This window comes from Pipra filicauda, unplaced genomic scaffold (genome assembly GCF_003945595.2).
Source record: "Pipra filicauda isolate LSUMZ 115617 unplaced genomic scaffold, ASM394559v2 scaffold919_size51518_pilon, whole genome shotgun sequence".
Taxonomy (NCBI): domain Eukaryota; kingdom Metazoa; phylum Chordata; class Aves; order Passeriformes; family Pipridae; genus Pipra; species Pipra filicauda.
The window spans coordinates 1-5,998 of record NW_024105108.1 but is presented as its reverse complement, the minus strand read 5'-3'; the positions used below and the strand labels follow the sequence as shown (position 1 = coordinate 5,998).

General features: G+C 42.3%; 1 pseudogene; it reads right to left on the bottom strand.

The window, feature by feature from the left end:
- Positions 1-220: 220 nt before the first annotated feature.
- On the bottom strand, positions 221-5,814 carry LOC113997058 (annotated as a pseudogene).
- Positions 5,815-5,998: the final 184 nt, after the last annotated feature.

The window sequence follows — 5,998 nt, the reverse complement described above, 5'->3', positions numbered from 1 at the left end:
GGTGACTATCAAATACAGGAGAAAACATGATGAAAGGAGTAACTCATGGCTCTTTATCTGAGCTATGAAATGAACAGTAACTTCAGCCACTGATGAGAGATTTTTTTAAATACAGAAGTGAGTTTGCAGTTGTAGCATTTTCCACATTAAAGCCTACAGCTGGTTAATAATAAAATAAGCAATTAAAAAGCAATCAAGCTTGCTGCATGAAAACCTCTCAAACAGGCTGCTTCAAACAACAACAGTCTTCTTGCTCCCCTCCTTCCCCCAAGCCCCAGAACTTCACCACATCTCAGGTCTGTACTACTCACACACATCACTTGGCAGAGGAAAGCCACACAAAACAAAAGATAAAGAATAATTACTTGTTTTGGTAGGTACTGATGGTCACGTGTGTGGAATGGGAGGTCCCAAGAGGAGTGTCAGCTTGGTGGATGGTCCCTCTTGGGAAGTACACTAAGTCACCTGGCTGCAAGAAAATTGATATATTTAGGGCACCAGGTCAAACCTTACTGCAGTCAGAGAAAATACTCTCTGAGCAGACAGTCTGACAATATATATCCTTTAGAATCACAAAATGGAGCAGTCCTGCAATGTACACTTTAATAACATAAAGAACACTAAGCCAGAAGTTCAGAACCTTAAACTTTCCAACCTGCTGTCAATATTTGCTGAAAACGTGAAACAAGCTTTTTAACATCACAGAACACACAGACTCCCACTGAGCTGCAGGAAGAGGACAAAGAAGCAGCTGAGATGGACCTGCTGGCAACACAGTGGGCTGGCAGAGGAGCAGTGAAATGGGGATTTGGTCAGATCACATCAAAAGAAAAGGCTAGTGTTCCAGGAGAAAAGCCAAATAGTCTATAAAAATGGTAATCTGTCACAATACTGTTGTCTGAGATTTTCAGTTAAAGCACTTAAAAAACAGGTACGACCTTCCTCCTCCTCCTCCTCCCTATCTTTCTTCTCACCTATGTAAATTAAAACTCCACACTGAAAAAAAACTAGATAAGGAAAGTCAAGACAAGAAAGGTGTAAAGCACATAAAATTGCCTCCAAGAAGGAAATAAAAGTTTACTTGTGGCTTGTCCTGTAAACACCTACAGAGTTGGACAGCACAGTCAAAGAAAACTGCCTTCCTTACCAGAGTGGGGACTACACCAACCAAGAGTATTCTGAATTCTCTTCACTTGAAAGATGGAGAAAGGAAATGTTCTAGAAAGATGTTTAGGGAGGAAATAGAGTCAAACAACAGCATCCCTCTCAGAGGCAGCCACAAAGAGACAACCAAACTTTGACAGCAGCCACCCAGAAGAAATGGGTCACAGGAAGTGAACAACAGCAAACAGAAGAAAAATAAATTAAAAACCTGGATAACTTTTAAGCCCATCATTATTCCATAAAAATGAAAGGCACTGAAGTCTGGTCCAAAATATTCCAGAAATGAAAAAGGGAACTGTAGTTTACCAGACTTTGCATCACCCAGTACACGATGACGATTGAATATTCCCCTCTGTCAAACAACACAGCTCATGATGTCAGCATCCCATCCAATGGGTCACACTATTCCTAAAACACCTACACCATCCAACATGTCACACTATTCCTAAAACACCTACACCCAAATGCAGCTCTGGACACTGAGAAGAGCAGAGAGAGGCTCCATAACAGGCCAAAAGGCAGAGAAACTCCTGAGGATTCCAGCATGGAGCAGCACCACCAGCTGGACAAGTAACACTTCAAAAGCAGGTCAAACAGAACAGGACAAGCACCAGATTCCCTGCTGACACTCAGTAATCTTCATGAAATGTTCCTTTCATTCCAAAAATCAACCACCAACCAAACACTTGGATTTCAGGTTTGGAAAAAGGAAGAGCAATTAATACAGCAAGTTCATATGGGGTTTGGTTCATGCTTTTCTTTATCAGCCAAGGATAAATATTTAAATCTCATTCACCAGAACAGTGACAATGTTCAGTGCAGCAGTAAGTCTCAGTGCACAGGAGGATTAGCCTGAGGGATTACAGGCAGCATGTAAAAGCATAAAAATGTTTTAGAACCATACACAAACCCAGTGTTTTTTCTGCACACAACTCCACAAACATGACCTAGGAGTCAGGGTGCCCAACCTGGAGAGTACCAGTCAATTTACAGAAATAACTGGGGGTTTTTGGCCCATTATTTAAATACTAGAAGCAAAGGATACCTTTAAAAAAGGATACAGACAACTCTCACCCAAATTTCTCGTGCTCGCAGTGTGCAAACCCTCCCCTCATTAATTTTTAGATGGCTACAATTCAGAGAAATTTAAATTTGAACTCATTTTTTTTTGTCTCTATTTAGAGACAACAGACAGAGGAGTTGTGAAGTGGGATCTGTTTTATCCTAAGGCAGGCATTTGGAAATCCCTGTTTCTCTCCAGTCACTTAAGTAAGTGCTAGAGAACTAACCCAAAAGGAACATCTGCCACACAAATAGCCAAAATTTCAGGTGAAAGAGGCTTATCCCCAACAGAGCATCAGAAACCTCTATAGGGTGCCCAATGGGGGTAGATGGCATGAGTTAGAAATGCTGGATGTGAGGCTGCTGAATAACAAGCATAAGGAAAATGAAACTCCAGGTGTATTGAATGGAAATGAAAATATTAAAAAGCAAAATACACATATAAGGATTGGATTTTTTGATTTGATTTAAGTGGGATAGTCCAATTTTTTCTTTATAACGCAGTGTATCTTTGTATGTTTCTTTTAGAAGCTGATTTAAAATGCATTTGGACCACAGGAATTCATCATATCAGAAACTTCTTAAAAACAGCAGGACCAACAAGCACAACCAGTCTGCTGTTACAGTCCAGCTGAAGAAAGAGCAAGTACTTAGTAAAGGAAAAAGGACTTGTAAATTCTTGGGGCCTGAATGAAGTGAAAATGAAAAAACAGGTGCTAGAAAGCTTCTGCAGCTGTGAAAACAAACTTCTCTTTTTATCTAATGGAAATACCAGGTCTGGAAAACCCAGTTTACATGCTATTATGATTAGATATTACTATTAGTAAATTTTCAGCAAAATATGTAAGAAAAACGACTACAAGGAAACACAAATAAAAAACCCCACATTTTCCTGTAATGTTTAGTGGGGGGGAGGGTTAGAAGCACACACACAACAGCAAACACTGCCATCAGCAAAAGCCCATGCACAATTTCACAGGCAAGGTTGTGCTGTCCTACCTCAACATCATCATAGTGAGGAGGAAGGCCCTGGGATCCCTGGGCAGTGATGGAAACATTGGACCCCACCAGAGACCCAAAGTAGCACTCCAGCTTCTCCTGAAAATCTTCCACAGCTCCTCCTGTAAAAAAAAAGATGCTGTTACTTGCTGAAGAGCTCAGGCAAGCCCAGCCCACATCCTCCCCATGGCTTGGGAAGAATGATCACATCAGGGACACAGAGGCTGGGAAGGAAGGTGCTCTGTACCAGTGTTTCTCCTGAAGGAGAGCACTGGAGATGCAAAGGGGATCTGCCAGGAGAGTCATTGCTAAGCCAAAAAGTCTGGTGCCCCAACCTGGGTTTGTTCTCTTCCCTGTGCCATCTTTAGGCTGCACAACCAGACAGACAAGGCTGAACAGAGGAAAATAATCCCACAAACAGCAGAACACCATAAGACAATAAGCACATGCAGGACCTGCATTCTCTCACCAGAGAGAACATACAAAGGTTAGAGACCTTTCACCAGTCACTCCAATCATTTGGGAATATTCAAAACCAAACTTGACTCATCCACACCCCACATGTGACAGACAAGGCACCGAAGGGAAACAGCAGAACGTGCCAAGTACCAGATCCACACAAGTGCAGCTTGGCCATTAAAGCTGACAGCAGCCAGGAACACTATACCTGGGACTCAGCTTGTATTTGGGATCTTATTTGGGTCCACCTCACAATTAAATTGTGCTGACACCTTCAAGGCTACCTGAATCAAAGCACCTCCAAGAATCCAAGTCCTTTTCACAACTGTGCAGCACCACTGTCTCCTTCTCAAACTCAAGGACTGAGAACACTCAGCTAAAATGGGCTGGTACCTTTCCATGGTGCAATTCACCGGCAAGAACACTGGAAATATTTCACATGGTTTCACACCTTACCCTCCATTAAAGGGAAGTGGCTCAAAAGCCACAAAGTTTGCACAAGGAAACAGTGGGGCAGAAGGGATAATTTAAGCACAGATGCCTAATCATCAATTTTGTGCATTTGTGTTTTTTTTTTTCCAAACTTTTATGTGACAGAGCAAAATTTTAAAAAGAATATATTATTACACATATTATAGCATGAATCAGATTTTGTTCTTACTGCAGAGCAGTGAAACATGATGGACAGTGCAAAAGTATAAACTGTGTTTTAATACAGCTCATGTAAAGATTTCAGCAGGTCATCAATGTCAACCACTTCCCCTGGGGACAGAGATGAAGCCATGTCTAGTGCAACTCAAGCAAAACACACCACATTATTGAGCCAGCATCAATTATATCCAGTGAAACAATCCCACCTTAAATCTCTGAGGCTGATGAAACTGTATTGTTGCCTTTTTCTGGTCAAAATCCTTCCTCAGCTGCATGTAATTCACTTTACCTTCTTTATTTAAAACCTTCTTCTTTCCATTCACACACCTGCAGATATTCCCATCTCGCCCACAGTACAGGCCCTGGCTGCACAGCTCCTTCAAGTCTGACAGCTGGAACAGGGACAGGGAGTAAGCAGCCACCAGGGGATCATTGCTCTGCACGAGCAGTGGCCTTTGCTCCCAGTACTCCTTGAAAAACACCTCTCCTTTGATGGGGGAGATCAAGCTCCCGAAGAGGCTGTCTGGGTTCTCAAAACTCAGGACTGAGGGAGAACAAGCTGCTTCCAGCTTTGCTCGTTTACACTGTGCCTGTGTTTCTTTTCCCATTTCAGCATGCTTCCCTCCTTTCTTGGGCATGGTTCCTGTTCAAGAGGAGAGAGGACCAAAACAATCAACCAGCAACACAACCTCAAGAGCTCACGGGCCCAGAGCAACAACTCTTCCCCTACCCAGTGGGATATCAGAGTATCCCGGGAACAGCTCTGGTTTCAGAGCCTCACTATTTGCTCCAAAGCATTAACAGTTTACAGAAGACAGGGAACATTGTTAGGCCTTCCTGTTGATGCTCTGTAATTACTACATTTACAAGTTTAAAACTTGTCAAATTTACCAGTTTAAAAGGCCAAGATTCTGCTCTCAGTCCTGTCGAGCTGTCAAACTTTGTTTATGTAGAACAAAAAGAATTCTTTCATACAAGCACAGACATTTCATTTTAAAGCTGGAAGTCATTTACTTTGTTTTTCCCAGGCAGATAGTATGATTGTGTACCATTATGCAAAAATAAAGAAGTTGATCTACAAATGGTTTGGCTGCCAAATTCTCAGGAAAGTTAAGGGGAAAATCAAGTAACGGTAGGTAACTGTGCAAGTCTGGAAAGCCAACACCTGAGAAGCTTGAACGTGCTGATGCCATAATTTCTAAGTAAAAATGACAGCTCTACTCCCTACACCCATTTGATAGGAAATGCTATCAATTTGTTGAGATACTTTTATTTACACAGATCCCGTACTTTGAAACTTAAACTCCAGTTCTGGTATTTACATGCAGCACTAAGTTCTTCTGTGCAGCAGGACACCCTTGCTGGCCCACTAACTCCTGGGCAGTGTTTCATCAGCAGCTCCTGCACAGCCTGTCCCTCAACAGTAACCAAGGGTCACCTCAGCCCTGCAGGAGGGAATTCACATCACCTCCTTCCTGAGAGAATGAACATTCCCAACTGCAGCACGAGGCAAGGGAATGCGTAAAAAATTAAAGGCTGAAAATCAGTCCCTGACTGACAGCAAGATCTGAAGATGCTGCTGAAGGCACCAAGATCTAAAGCTGACATCCCCAAATGACAGCAACACAAATGCAACCAAGCCTGGATTAATAGTTTTGAATTC